Source organism: Euleptes europaea, chromosome 3, assembly GCF_029931775.1.
Source record: "Euleptes europaea isolate rEulEur1 chromosome 3, rEulEur1.hap1, whole genome shotgun sequence".
NCBI lineage: Eukaryota > Metazoa > Chordata > Lepidosauria > Squamata > Sphaerodactylidae > Euleptes > Euleptes europaea.
Window position 1 is genome coordinate 78,818,749 of NC_079314.1, and position 14,351 is coordinate 78,833,099.

Sequence of the window (14,351 nt, forward strand, 5' to 3'; positions counted from 1 at the left end):
GCCACAGTTGTCTTGCTTGTGGGCTTCCTAGTGGCACCTAGTTGGCTACTGTGTGTACCGACTGCTGGACTTGATGGACCTTGGTCTGATCAAGCATGGCCTTTCTTATGTTCTTATGTGCACATCTGAGAAATATAGACAGTCTATAACTGTGACCCTACCCAGGTCTTTATTCAGGTTTAAAAAAAACACATTTAAGCTCACAGACGTTGAAGTAGGGGACCCTGGACCAGACCAGACGTCTCCTGGTCCTCTGTTGATTTCCCTTTTGCTACTGCCCATTGTGTTCTCTGTGCCAATATGCAAGGTGAGTGAACAGTGGATGGATGCAGTAGATAGGAATGGGCCAGCTGATACATGGTAGCAGGCTTGCACTGGTACTCAGGACTGGCTGGTAAGTGCTGGCAGAGCCAGGAATCTTGATTTGCCAGATTGCTGGAAGGATGGAGAGAGATAATATCAAGTATGGCAGTTCAGAGCTTAGGCTTCTTAAGTCTCCACTAGGGCTGTTGAAAAAAAAATTCGGTAAAATTCAGATCCGGCAAAATCTGGCCTGTTTTGATCCAGGAAATGCTGAAGTCCGCACTCCCCCGCTTTGGTTCCATGGAATCTGGCGCGAGATTTGACTTTGGGGAAAAATTCGGCCGAATAAAGTCATAAAAAACACATTTGCACCTTTCTGCGGCTCCGAGGGGAGGATGTTTGGAGGTAGATGTTCCAAACTTTCAGCATAGCTTAAGGTGACCCTTCTTGCAAGAACCCCCAAGTTTTGTAAAGATTGGATCGGGGGGGTGAGATATGGGCCCCGGAAGGGGTCCCCCCTCCTTAATGTGCATCTATTCCATTTTACAGCACATTCACACCTTTCCACGGCTCTGGGGGGGCATGTTTGGAGGTAGACATTCCAATAAGGGTAGACATGACCCTTACTGCAAGAACCCCCAGGTTTTGTGAAGATTGGATCGGGGGGTGAGATATGCAGTCCCCCCCATCCATCCACTGGAATAATTGCAAGCAGGCGCTATCCTGTGCATCTAGAGAGTGGCAAATCCAAGGCAAAACCTCCTGTGCTAACCATTTCAATGCAAAGCAACACGCGAGCGACCATGGAAAGGAACAGAGGCACGCTAGGCTAGCTATGCATAAGGAGCAACTGTGGATGTCTTCTCAGGAGTAATCCAATACGATTCCATTTATGCACGGGAGGTTTTGCCTTGGATTTGCTGTAAAATGGAATAGATGCACATTAAGGAGGGGGGACCCCTTCCGGGCCCCATATCTCACCACCCCCTATCCAATCTTCACAAAACTTGGGGGTTCTTGCAAGAAGGGTCACCTCAACCTACGCTGAAAGTTTGGAACGTATACCTCCAAACATGCCCCCCCGGAGCCGCGGAAAGGCGCGAATGTGAACATGCACCCCCACACACACACACAGGGATCTCTCTCTCTCACACACAAACTCTTTCTCTCCCCGGGCCGCGCAGCAGCTGGGCTCATGCACTCAACTGTGACTGATTGGCCAGAAGAAGATTGTTGCGTACAGGCAGGTCTGAGTCTCTGCTTTCCACACACTTCCTTCAGTACCGGTGCTGAAGGAAGCAGAGCCTGACACATATTTTACTCTTGCCGGGAGGGGCCGGCAGCTCCTCAATAAGCACAGAAACAGTACACTCACCATACAGGAACAAGGTCACAGACAGACACAAGCTCCTCGCCCTTAAGGTCTTGGCTGCAGGCCACGGCTTTCTTTGTAGTTCAACACCACGGCAAACCGGACTCCAAATGAAGCTTCTCAAGATAAGACATAAATCTCAGACGAGGTTGTCAGAGACAGGAGGCATGCAATAACATTTGCTTCCACGAGGCACTTAACGGTCAGTCTTGCTCATATTTCCTTCGTGACTCTCCAGGTGTTTCAGCTCAACTGTCAGCTTCAGACTCTGATTCCTCCTGCGCCAACTTATGTCTTTTGTCCAAAAGCTGGGCCAACTTTCTCCTTTGCTGCAGTGCCATTCTACCTTTTACTCTTCTTCTCTCCACTGGTGGAGGAGACCCTGAAGGTGAAAGGCTTTCTCTTCCCTGTTCCTGTTTTCTTGTTTCAGACGGCCAGTCTTCTGGTTTAGAGCCCCCGTCTTGCTGTTCCGGTGTTATCTCTTCAGAGGGAGTGAGGGCTTGTTCTGCTGCCTCCTCTTCTTCTGAAGAGTAACTCTCAAGCTGACTCACGACAAAGACCCAGCTTGGCCACCGATTGGCCATGGGAGAATGCTGCTTACTAACTGACGGTTATGCTGCTGATTCTGAGCCCCCTAATTTGCCGGATTTATCCAGAGTCTGCCCGAACTCACCAAATTTGGCTCGTCTTTTTTCCGCCTTTTTTGAATTCAGTTCCATCCGAACTGAAAACCCCCAAATCGGGGAAAATTCGGCTGTTTTTTCAGTTCGGACGAACCGAATCGACAGCCCTAGCCTCCACATCAATATCCAGACTGAGTTAAACTTGAAAACTATGGCTGGTTTCTACAGCTGGCTTCGGGTTGGCAGACAGATGATTGGCTAGTACAGTTTGAAGTCTATAGCGTCTATCCTGAATCTGGACTCAATTCCACAAGTGCTGCAGGGCCCAATTAAGACTGGGACTATGGTACCAGGGAAGGCCATTTCCCATGTCATTTTCCCAAACTGAAATGGCCCTAGAAGTGCTGTTTGTCCCATTGAGAGGCTGCACATATGTAATGCTACATGTGGCCAAACATATTGTGTAGTTTGGCCCTTAGTGAAGACACACCAAGTTCCTTAAAGGAACAGATACAAATGGAAAATGAGGACGTAGTTTCATAGCCCTCCTCTATTAGTACAATTACCAGGGTCTGCTCCAAAGCACATGGCATGTTGTCATATTATACTACTGTTGATTATGGTTACCTATATAGAAAGCCCACAGATGTGATTGTGGCTTATAATGTATGTTGTCATTGGCTTTAGAAGTTGTGGATGCACAGTATTCTGGAAAAGAGGCTGGAAAAAACCCCTCTTCTTTCTGTGTGGCTGTCTGAATCACTGCTCTCTTACTTCCAATTTAAGCCTTTTGATTAAGAGAGCTGAATGTGAATTAATTACACATCAAAGGCTAAGGGAAGATGTCAGCCGAGCAAATGTACAAGAGTGTGCAGAACAATATTTAAATTATAAGAAAAATTACAGGCTGTAAGATTTGGTCATGGAATATATAGGCTTTCCACTTTAATTCAGCTAATTAAATCAAATCAGATTATTCATTTAAAAATAGCCACATGGACATTTTTGCTGCTCCTGAAATTCTGGAATTAGGTAGTAATTTATTTTGTCTGTCTCTGGTTATCATCTCAATGTGTCAAGCACATATCTGCTCTCCCCCATTGCCCGGTGTGTCCTCTTCATCCTGCTTGTTGACCTAGGAAAATAAAAAACTAACTGACCATTCCTGAGCCTTTGGCGGCTGGGGACAGCATGGCCAAGGCACTGCTTCGGTGCCTCTAAAGCCATTCCCTGGCCGTTGAAAGGCTTTAAAAAGCATTTCATGTGTTTTTTATTTGTTAAATGGGGCTGTGCCAACAATAAGCTGGTGCAGCAACACTGTTCTCACTGACGGCGTACCGGGCCGAAAGGGAACAGGAAGCTGGCTACCCACAGCTCCATCCTGGCACTCTCTGGGAACGCCCAGGATGCCAACATGGGGCTTTGCGCCAGTGGAATGCTGGCAAAAGGCCCAGCCAGCATCCATGGGTGGCGCTGCTGTGGCAGCACTGGGAGAATGGCATCTGGATCCCCCCGCTGGCATTGGTGCCAGCCTAGACAGTGTAAGTGGCATAGGCACTGGTGCAGGGGGCACGAATGCCAGCGCAGCCCCTTCCTGGCCTCCTAAGGACTTTTGTCCTTGAGGCTCAGGAATGGGCTGTAAAGATTATAGGGGGAAACTTAGAGCGAAGTGAGTGCGTCCGCAGACCCTGCCATTCTACATGCAAATGACATGGCTGATTCTGTTCTTTATTAAAAATCAGAGGTAATTATATTTGGATTAGGTACTTTTTTGAGATCATCAAATAGGACATGTTCAAATTAGGGATGCACAAGTACCCACTGGTTCAGCTCATGTATCACCAGTTGCAAGCAGGTATTACAGAGTTATTTCCACCTGTGGGGGGTCATTACTTTAAAAAGGCACATTGAAACCAAACGTCTCTTTGACTGTTTTAAAGCAATGCATTAAACATTAAACCACAAGGCTGCGTGAAGAATTATCAGTTTCTCCAGTGATCATTCAGTACAGGCACCAGTCTTCTGACTGGAAAGAGGTCAGAAGTTTATTTATTCCCAGACTTTGTGAAAATATTGTATCCTAGCCAATGAGCAATCAATGTTGTCAACAGATTAACTAAACAAGAATCACAACTGTAAAGAAAATACTAGCAAATGTAAATGAGATTATGAATAAAAAAGCACACATGTCATCCCTTCTTCTAGTGTGCCTGCATTTAAAGATAAAATAAAATTTCTAAAATTCTTAGCAAGCCTTTTCAGAAAAGATAAGTCTCATCTCAACCAGATTTGAGAGATTTGGGGATTTTAGGGCGGGGGTGGTGGAAAGTGCTGTTAAGTCGCAGCTGATTTATTGTGACCCGGAAGGGTTTTCAAGGCAAGAGATGTTCAGAGGTGGTTTGCTATTGTCCCCCTCTGCGTAGCAACCCTAAGACTTCCTTAGTGATCTCCCATCCGAATACTATCCAGGACCAATCCTGCTTAGCTTCTGAGATCTGATAAGATAAGACTAGCCTGGGCCATCCAGGTCAGGGCCATCCAAGTCAGATTTTAGGGTATGGCCATCTTTTATAGCCTCACATGACTTTCTTAAAATACCTAATATGTTTTCTCTAAAGGTGTGATGTTAGACACCTCTGAACATTCCGAAGAATAATTTTTGCAAACTTTGTTCCATTTGTTTTGTTCCATTTGTTCTGGGATGTATTCTATACATAAAGCCATTGATTCTTAAGTTATCCTTCTCAAGACTGAAGCTGTGGGTTCGCTGGAACAGTGAAAAAACGCATGTTTGCAGATTTACACAAGAACCTAAAAGCAAACTCTCAAGCCTTCTGCGTCAGAACATTCTCCTAAACACTGATTTAAAGTTAAAATCTGCAGCGCAAGAATTCAAGTTTTTTGTCAGGCACTTTGGCTGTTTGTGAACACCTCAAGCCTGGCTGGTGGGTTACTTTATGCATATTGCAACACTATAGCAAGCATTACTATTTGCTGCTTAAGTCATTGTCACCAACATTATTTCATGCATGCACCTTTTTACACAAACTTATGGGAGTTATCAAATCACACCACCCCATCTAACCCAACCATGACCTTGAGGCAGAATCAAATTCATCTTCTGCAGAGGTGCAAAAGCAGCCAGGAGGCTGAGAGAGATGAAGCTCCACTGTCACAGCTACTGAGCAGCCACAAAGTTATTTAGCATAATGCTTGAGTGAGATGGTGCCGAGGAGATCCAAGGCTGTTGACAATGGCATACTTGTGCAAAGCTTTCAGCATCCCTAGTCCAAATCAGAATTGAATTAGCTGCATTTTGCATGTACATCCCTAATAACAAATCCTTTCCCCTCTCTAATAACTCACACATCCAGAGTTGAACATATAGACATTAAGTCAGATGTGTAGATGGTCAAAAACCTAGTATGGGCTAGAACCTCGAAGGCATTGTAGGGCAGAGCATAAAATATGATCCAAAATTTTTTCTTCTGAATAAAACACCAAATACCATGAACGAGGACCAACAGATTATGGTAAAATGTCTAGCAACTGCGGCAAGAGTAGTTCTGGCATCTCTTTGGAGAACGAATAAGATCCCAACAGCTCAAGCATGGTTGGATAAATCTCTGGAATATATTACTATGGCTCATTTGACAGACTACCTGAAAGATATTACATGAGAACAGAATCATGAGAGGTGGAGACCTTTTTATGACTTCATGAAACACTCTAGACAAAAGATACCTTCGAACTAATCCATTACTAAATTAAAAATATGGAAGATTTTGCAAACAGGGGTAGTGAATGTGAGATATTAACATAATGATATGTAAGTAATATCATTCCTCCTTTCTCTATTTTTTCCTCATTCTACAAGGTGGCAGTGCTAATTATGTTAAAACGGCATAATATTTATGTATTTAATATACTTTCTTATGTATTTCCCCACCCCTCTTTCCTTCTGTAACCCACTTATAATTTAAAATCAATAAAAAATATTTTTTTAAAAAAAACCTAGTATGGGCTGAAGTCACCACTAAGGCTGTGCACCTTTTTCGGTAATTTTTGAAATATCCGAAAAGCCGAATATAATGGATTTGGCTTTTTCAAAGAATTCAAACATTTTCAGGTTTATTACATCCGAACCCAAAAAATACATGGTGCGGAGCTGAACACTGAGCTCCACAAAGCCCAGCTCTGCGCTGCTGGGGCATTTAGATCACCGCTGCTAGCCATCTCTGACCTCCACATGGAGTTCGGAGCCGGCAGGAAGTGAGGATCTGACTCAGGTAAGTAAGAGGGGAGGGAAGAGGAGAGGGGAGGTTTGGGGAGGGGAGGGACCTCAATGCCATAGAGTCCAATTGCCAAAGTGGCCATTTTCTCCAGATGAACTGTTCTCTATAGGCTGGAGATCAGTTGTAACAGCAGGTCTCCAGCTACTACCTGTAGGTTGGCAACCCTAGTTGTGTGTGTGTGTGTGTGTGTGAAGCAATGAAGAAACTTGTTGCTGAAGCTGCCAATGGGCGAAAACGCATGGTCACTTTATCCTCCTTTAATCCCTGTTTCAGCCAGGATTCAGCCAGGATCGAACACATGCGTTTCGCTTAATGTGTGTTCGATCCTGGTTAAAACAGGGATTAAAGGAGGATAAAGTGACCATGCGTTTTCACCCATAGTCTCCAGTGTGCTAATTGGATAGGTAGGCTTAATCTTACACACCAGATCCCAGAGAATACTACAGCTGGGGCTTCTTTTCTTCTACTCAGGAAATTTTGTGCTGCATGTTCCAATGGGCTTGTGGCTAAATGACTCCAGAAAGAGATCTTTTCCCAGGGAGCAAGTCTGGAGTCTAGGCATAAGGCAAACAATTAAAAGGATGAGTGCTAGGTCTCTGTGCCTTAGAGTGGGCATTAAGCCTGACAAAGTACTGTTAAAGAAATCTGTCATTAAAAAAGAATCGCATCTATTTCTTTTGTGTCTGATTACTGGGAATCTTGGAGGAAGTTGGGATAGCCCTGTGGAAAGAAGATCCCGACACAAGAACTTTGCCTGAAGGTACAGGCCATGACTTTCTCCAGCAGTATTAGGCTGTCAGTTTTATTTGAGGAGATAAATAATGTAGAAGCAAAGCATTTCCCAATATGCAGAAGCAAAGTATTTGCTGTTCCTGCAATCAGGGTAAGCCAGAAAAGCTCAAGCATAGACCATCCGTGCTGATACAGAATGAGAGCCCCGATCAAAATGGTGATCAGTGTCACCGGGAAAACACTGAGCATTGAAGCACCAACTGTGGATGATGTGGAATGATAGGAATAGATCCTCTAAGAGATCTGATTGGTTGGAATGTCATGCACCTATCTGCTGAGTTGCTTGCTCCTCTCTGCCATTCTGGAAAATGGAAAGCCCATATAACTGCAGACATTATTGTTATCGGGGGGGGGGGTGAGCCAGATCTAGAATAGTTGGTTTGGAACTGGAAATCACAGGATATTTAACATCTTTGTGTAAGGTTATCAAAGAGGGTGTAAATGGAATGGGGTTTGAATTATTCGTTACATTCCAAATGTATAAGCTTACTCACTGCCATTTGCCTTAATTAGTGCATGACATTTAGAAGCTGAGGTGCAAAGACTGGTCTCACTTTGGGGAGGAGGGTGTTAAACAACTTTTTTTTTTGCCTGTCTGTCAACGCATTAAGGATAGAAAGCTTGGAATGAAAGACCACTGCCAACAGAAATTCTTTGAGAGCCACAATGAGGACTCTAATTACCTATCCTTATTTTCATTAAACTCTTCATGTTAGTGGGCAATGGAATTCAAATTCACCAACTTACATAACAACTGGAAATTTAATTAGCTGTAAAAAGTATTTGTGCTCAAGTCTAATTGAAATGTCTCTTAAAGCAGAAATTAACTCCAATTCAGCCACTGTCTATAAGTTTGAAACTCCTTTTATACCCCTATGAATAGTGATGTGATAGCACTGAAACTTTAACATGAATGGATAAGAATAGGTAATATAGTGGCATCATATTCAGTTTATTGCAGCTGTTCAGCAGGCTGAAACACATATGTCAGAGGAGAGACTAGATTTTCTATGTTATTTCCCCAATCTGATTTAGTATTAATTATTCAGATTTGTTTGTCAAGCTTTGGCATTTCCTGCCCTATTGCAAATGCCTGGGAGGTTTATTATTCCTTAAGACTAATGATCTACCCAAAGTTAATGGTACCTAACAGTGCAATCCTAAAATCCTAAAATAAACCCTACTGAATAGATCTGAGTAGGCCTATTCAGGATTTTTCTCTTAGCCTCAGATTGGGTACTGAACAATCATTTATTCAAAGGGAGATAATAGAAATTAAGCAGTGTTTCTCCAACTCAAGAAGAGGAAAATAAAGGATTTCAAGACCCCCCAAAATGGGGGTGGGTGGCAGGGAGAGGTTGATTGGAAACATCAGGTCACATTGCAACTAATCTTCAAGGTTCATATTTTCGACTTATCCCATTGTCATAATTAATACTATTCTTGAACAAAGAGCTTGGAGACTGCAACCACAAACCCTTCCTGACGGTTATTTATTTTACAAGCAGAGACTTTGACTTTGAACCAAACACAAACTAATCCTGCAAGCTCCAGTCAGGTACTCATCAACCCCTCAGGATCAGGCCTGTTTATATAATCCAACCTCGCAGCAACAAATGTGACACAGAGGGAAAATAAAATAAAAGTCCCTAAAGGGCAATGGCTTGTTAAATTTTCCCATTTGTTCACCCAACACAAAGATTGTTAAATCACAGTGTAAAAAATAAAATTCAACTCGACGATCTCAAATACCCCCAACAACTAATAATTAAATTGTACAGCTATTATTTAAAGTAACTGCAGTTAAAATCAACATGTTTACTATAAATATTAAGATTAAGCACCACAAAGATCCAGTTCAGGGTGGATTATTAACTTTGTCATGAAGTCTTAGTGTCACTGAGATAAATTTTCCTACTATCTCTGTAATGCTTCTGTCATTTCCTGAAAGAAAATTTAAAAGAGGGTAACAGAAAAATTGGGGGAAATGCCAATAAAAGGTGCTAACATATTAACTCTAAACTTAGTATACAATTTACAAGAAAAAAAACACAATAGATTCTGAAGTCTGGGTTCCACAGGGACATAACCTCTGCCCCCAAGGAATTCCCCGAAAACTGCCTATTAACTCTGAATGGATTATATTCTAATCCTGGTCAGATGGTATGATGCAGTATGTATAAAAATCCTTAGGCTTAGAAAATAAGTTGCCTATAGCAACATCTGAAAAACACTGTGAGTATATACAGATTTAAGTTGGTGTTGAGAGATGAAGCAAGAAGTGAGAATTTAACCAGTGCTACTCAGTTTCAGCAATAATTAAAAGAGTAGTTTGTTTACACATATTCTCTTTGCTGAAAATGATTTGAAAAATGTCTACAGATGTTTCCAAAGAAGCTAGTAGAAATAATTGGGAGGAAAAGCATCCACAAAGCCTTGGGAGGCCAGGGGGTGAAAATACGGGGATACAGGATGTGAGCTGATGTCAAATAGATAATTATGCATGCTTCTGTCAAAGTTGTAAAGTTTAAGATGGAAATAGCCATTCCATTCAAATGAAACTAAAGCTGAATGTTTTGGCAATGGAAAGTCATTAGTTTAGCTATATTGGAAACTGACCGGGGCATAGGTTCAAAGTAGTGAAATTCAGAAATATTTTCCTTTCAACAGTTCAATGAGCAAAAGGTCTCGTTCATTTTAAAACTGAATACATTTGAGGGGAATTGTATGATTCATTTTATCTGGTTTTCAAAGGAATTTTGTATTGAATTTTGTATTGAGGCCAGATAGGAGCTTTCCTTTCCTTTAAAAAAAAAAAAAAGCACATTGTTTTCCTATCATGGAAGCTCCAGAAATGGCTACAGCTAGAAGTGTTGGTCCAAGCTGTTTGATGCTAAAAAGCAAGATATGGGTGTCATAGTTTCCTTGCTGAAGTCAAGAAGTATCTGGCTGTCCTCAACCAGGGCCAGGGCCTTTTTGGCCTGGCCCCAACCTGGTAGAATGCTCTGTCAAACAAGATCAGGGACCTGTGGTATTTAGCTCAATTCCACAGGGCCTGTAGATGGAGATGCTTTGCCAGGCCTACAGTTGAGGGCAGGAATGGTTCCATCATAACTGGCCTCCCTGTATCATCTGTATCATCTTCTATTCCATTCTGAGTTCATTCGCCCACCTCGCCTTCCTTTTCCTGACTAGACAGATGTCTCTAAGCCTGGAATGGCGCCATATGGGTTGTGTAATATGGAATTTTTAGACCTGTATAATATATAATTTTAGACTCTACTAGAGTTTTTAACAGAAATTAGTATGTATTATTATGTATTGTTTTAAATTGATTGAAAGTTAATGATATTGTTGTCGTGCAGGATGTGAGCCACCCCGAACCTGACCTCAGTCAGGGAGGGGTGGGATACAAGTTAAATAAATAAATAAATAAATAAACAAATAAATAAAATTTGCTGTTTTTGGAATTCGGCGCCAAGTTCTGAGTTCGGGAAAAAATTCGGCCGAATAAAGCCATTAAAAACACATTCGTGCCTTTCCGCGGCTCTGGGGGGGCATATTTGGAGGTAGAGGTCCAAAAACGTCAGCGTAGCTTGAGGGAATCCTTCTTGCAAGAACCCTCAAGTTTTGTAAAGATTGTGTCAGGGGGTCCCAAGTTATGGGGCCCGGAAGGGGTCCCCCCAAATCGCCCACAGGAATAAAGGCATTAAAAACACATTCGCGCCTTTCCGTGGCTCTGGGGGGCATGTTTGGAGGTAGAAGTCCCAAAATCTCAGCATACTTTGAGGAGACACTTCTTGCAAGAATTCCCAAGTTTTGTAAAGATTGGGTCAGGGCCCCCCGAGTTATGGGGCCTGGAAGGGGTTCTCCCAATCTGCCCATTGGAATAAAGCCATTATAAGAGATGTATTAAAACGAATGACAAGTCAGCCCATTGGAAGCAATGGGAGAGGCTGCCCAGCCCATTGAAGATAATGGGAGAGGGGAATGTCTGTTGACTTGCATAGACTCCACTGAAATACATTTCAGTGGAGTCGAAACAACAGGTGCACCTGCACAGCCCATTGGAAACAATAGGAACCAGCCAGAGAGAGACTCACTGACCCACAGTTAACTCCACACAAAGTTGGCAACTGGTGAAAACAGTAGAAAGCAGTCCCACACAGAGGCAATCAAGCCCACCCCCCAGCAGAACAGGTAAACCCACCCCTTTTGGCTTCCCCCCTCTCACACACACACAAAATCTCCCACACACACATACACACACACAGGAAAAAAATATAGAGAATTATAGAGAAAAGCCCCCAAATGGGTCGTACTGTGGATGTCTTCTTCTCTTCTATCAAGAGCAGGGACTGGGAGGACTCAGGAGTAATCCTATCCAATACGATTCTAGCAGACTCACACACACATACTCTCTGGCACCGGAGGTTTTGCCTTGGATTTGCCGCTCTCTAGATGCACATTAAGGATTGCCTGCTCCCATTCATTCCAATGGGTGGTTTGGGGGGACCCCATAACTTGGGATTAATTTCCTTTTAGTCAGACCCCCTGGCCGGGGTAATGGTACGGCCCAACTGCCGAGGCAACCAATCCCCCAGGCCGGGGTAATGGTATGGCCCAACTGCCGAGGCAACCACCAGACCAGACCCCTGGGCCGGGGTAATGGTACTGCCCAACTCGAATGTGTTTTTAAAGGCTGCAATGGAGAGATGGGTGGGGGGACCCCTTCCGGGCCCCATAACTCGGGACCCCCTGCCCCAATCGTCACCAAACATGGGGGTTCTTGCAAGAAGGGTCACCTCAAGCTACGCTGAAAGTTTGGGGCCTTTACCTCCAAAAATGCCCCCCCGGAGCTGCGGAAAGGTGCGAATGTGTTTTTAATGCCTTTATTCCTGTGGGCGATTTGGGGGGGACCCCTTCTGGGCCCCATAACTCAGGACCCCCTGCCCCAATCATCACCAAACTTGGGGGTTCTTGCAAGAAGTGTCACCTCAAGTTCCTCTGAAAGTTTGGGATCTCTACCTCCAAACATGCCCCCCCAGAGCTGCGGAAAGGCTCAAATGTGTTTTTAATGACTTTATGGTTATGCTGCTGATTCGGAGCCCCCAAATTTGCCGAATTTATTCGGCAATCGCCCCAAACTCGCTGAATTCGGCTTGTTGTTTTCCCGCCTTTTTTGAATTCGGTTCCATCCGAACTAGAAACCGCCAAATCTGGGAAAATTCGGCTGTTTTCGGTTTGGGACGAACCTAATCGACAGCCCTAATGTGTATGTGTGTAGAGTGGATTGTTTTATTAGTTTGGTTGCTGTGATAGGATTATTTGACAGTGAGAGAACCCCTGCTTCAGTGTATAGATTGTGGCTAGAGGTTTTTAAAAGTGCCTGGTGTCTTGTGATTGTATGGGAACACTTTCACAGAAGCTTCAGTTCTCCTGGTTCAGCACCATTTACTCTTTTTTGTGGCAGCCTTTTGCCACTTTATGCAAAAGGTCTGGGGCAAATTTGCACACAACATGTTAGTCATACAGTCATTCCTCTAAGCAACATGGTTGGATAGACTGGGACTCAGAATTTGGGGGTCATATGTGCTACAAAAATGTGTCTGTTCTTCCAAGCAAGTATTGGCAGGGATCCAAAGAGACATGTACATGTCATCTGCATGGTCACCCAAATTCTTTTTCAGTGATTGCCTCTCTTCAGATGCTCCCAGAAAATCTTAAAATTGACACTCATGATTGATTTTTGTCTTCCTCCTCAGGCTCTTAAAAAAAAAGTTTTAAGCCCAATTCCCACTTAACTTTTGTCAAATAAAAGCAATGGTTAATTGAATACATTCCTCTGTTTGAAGAAGTTTGTTTATTTGTTTAGCCCATTCTTCCTTTTATAGTAAACTCAGGGTGATACACTATAAAAAGTAAATGCAATCATGTTTGCACAGCAAATTACATACCAAATAAACAACCATGTTAACCAATCACACATAAAGCCCATAATTAAAATATCAAAATTCCAAGCCTTAATCAGAAAGCCTTTCAAATAAAATAGTTTAGCATTCCTCCACAATGCTGCAACAAACAGAACCCTCTGAAATGCCTCCAAAAGGCCATTCCAGAGAGTTGGAACAAAGATGACATGCGAGCCAGCATGGTGTAGTGGTTAGTAGAAGTGGACTTTAATTTGGTGATCCAGGTTTGATTCCCCACTCCGCCACATGAACGGCGGACTCTAATCTGGTGAACTGGGTTGGTTTCTCCACTCCTACCCATGAAGCCAGCTGGGTGACCTTAGGCTCTCTCAGTCCCACCCACCTCACAAGGTGTCTCTTGTGGGAAGAGGAAGGGAAGGAGATTTTAAGCCGGTTTGATTCTTCTTAAAAGGCAGAGAAAATTGGCATATAAAACCCAACTCTTCTTCTTGTTGTTGTTCTTCTTCCTCTTCTACTACTACTACTACTACTACTACTACTACTGAATATGCAGTGGTACAGACTTCCACATTCATTGAAGATACCACTAGCAGGAGCTGCTGAGTTTAGTGGCGTTGGCACGAGGGCTAATGCAGGAATTTTTTAGAGAAGACTGACAATACCAGCAGTGTACATTTAATATTTTTGTCAGGATTAATGATGTAAAATGTAGACTATATAAACATAACACCATTTTAAAAATAAATTCTTTGATGTACAGTGCAGTTACCTTTTCAGAGAACAACTGGTCTTTCAGCAGTACAATGAAAAACATTATAGCAGCTTCTGAAAACCATTATATTGTCATTATAGATACAGAGTGAAGAATTCTTCATTCTGAATTGGCCCTGCATTTTTAAGGTCTGGAAGTTTTGTTTTTCCTCCCCATGGAATCCTAGCTCAAAGTGACATGGTTTACTAATCAGAGCCTTCTCCACCTTCTGTTATTAGATTGTGAAATGTTAAAATTAGATAATCTTTGCAAACCCCATAA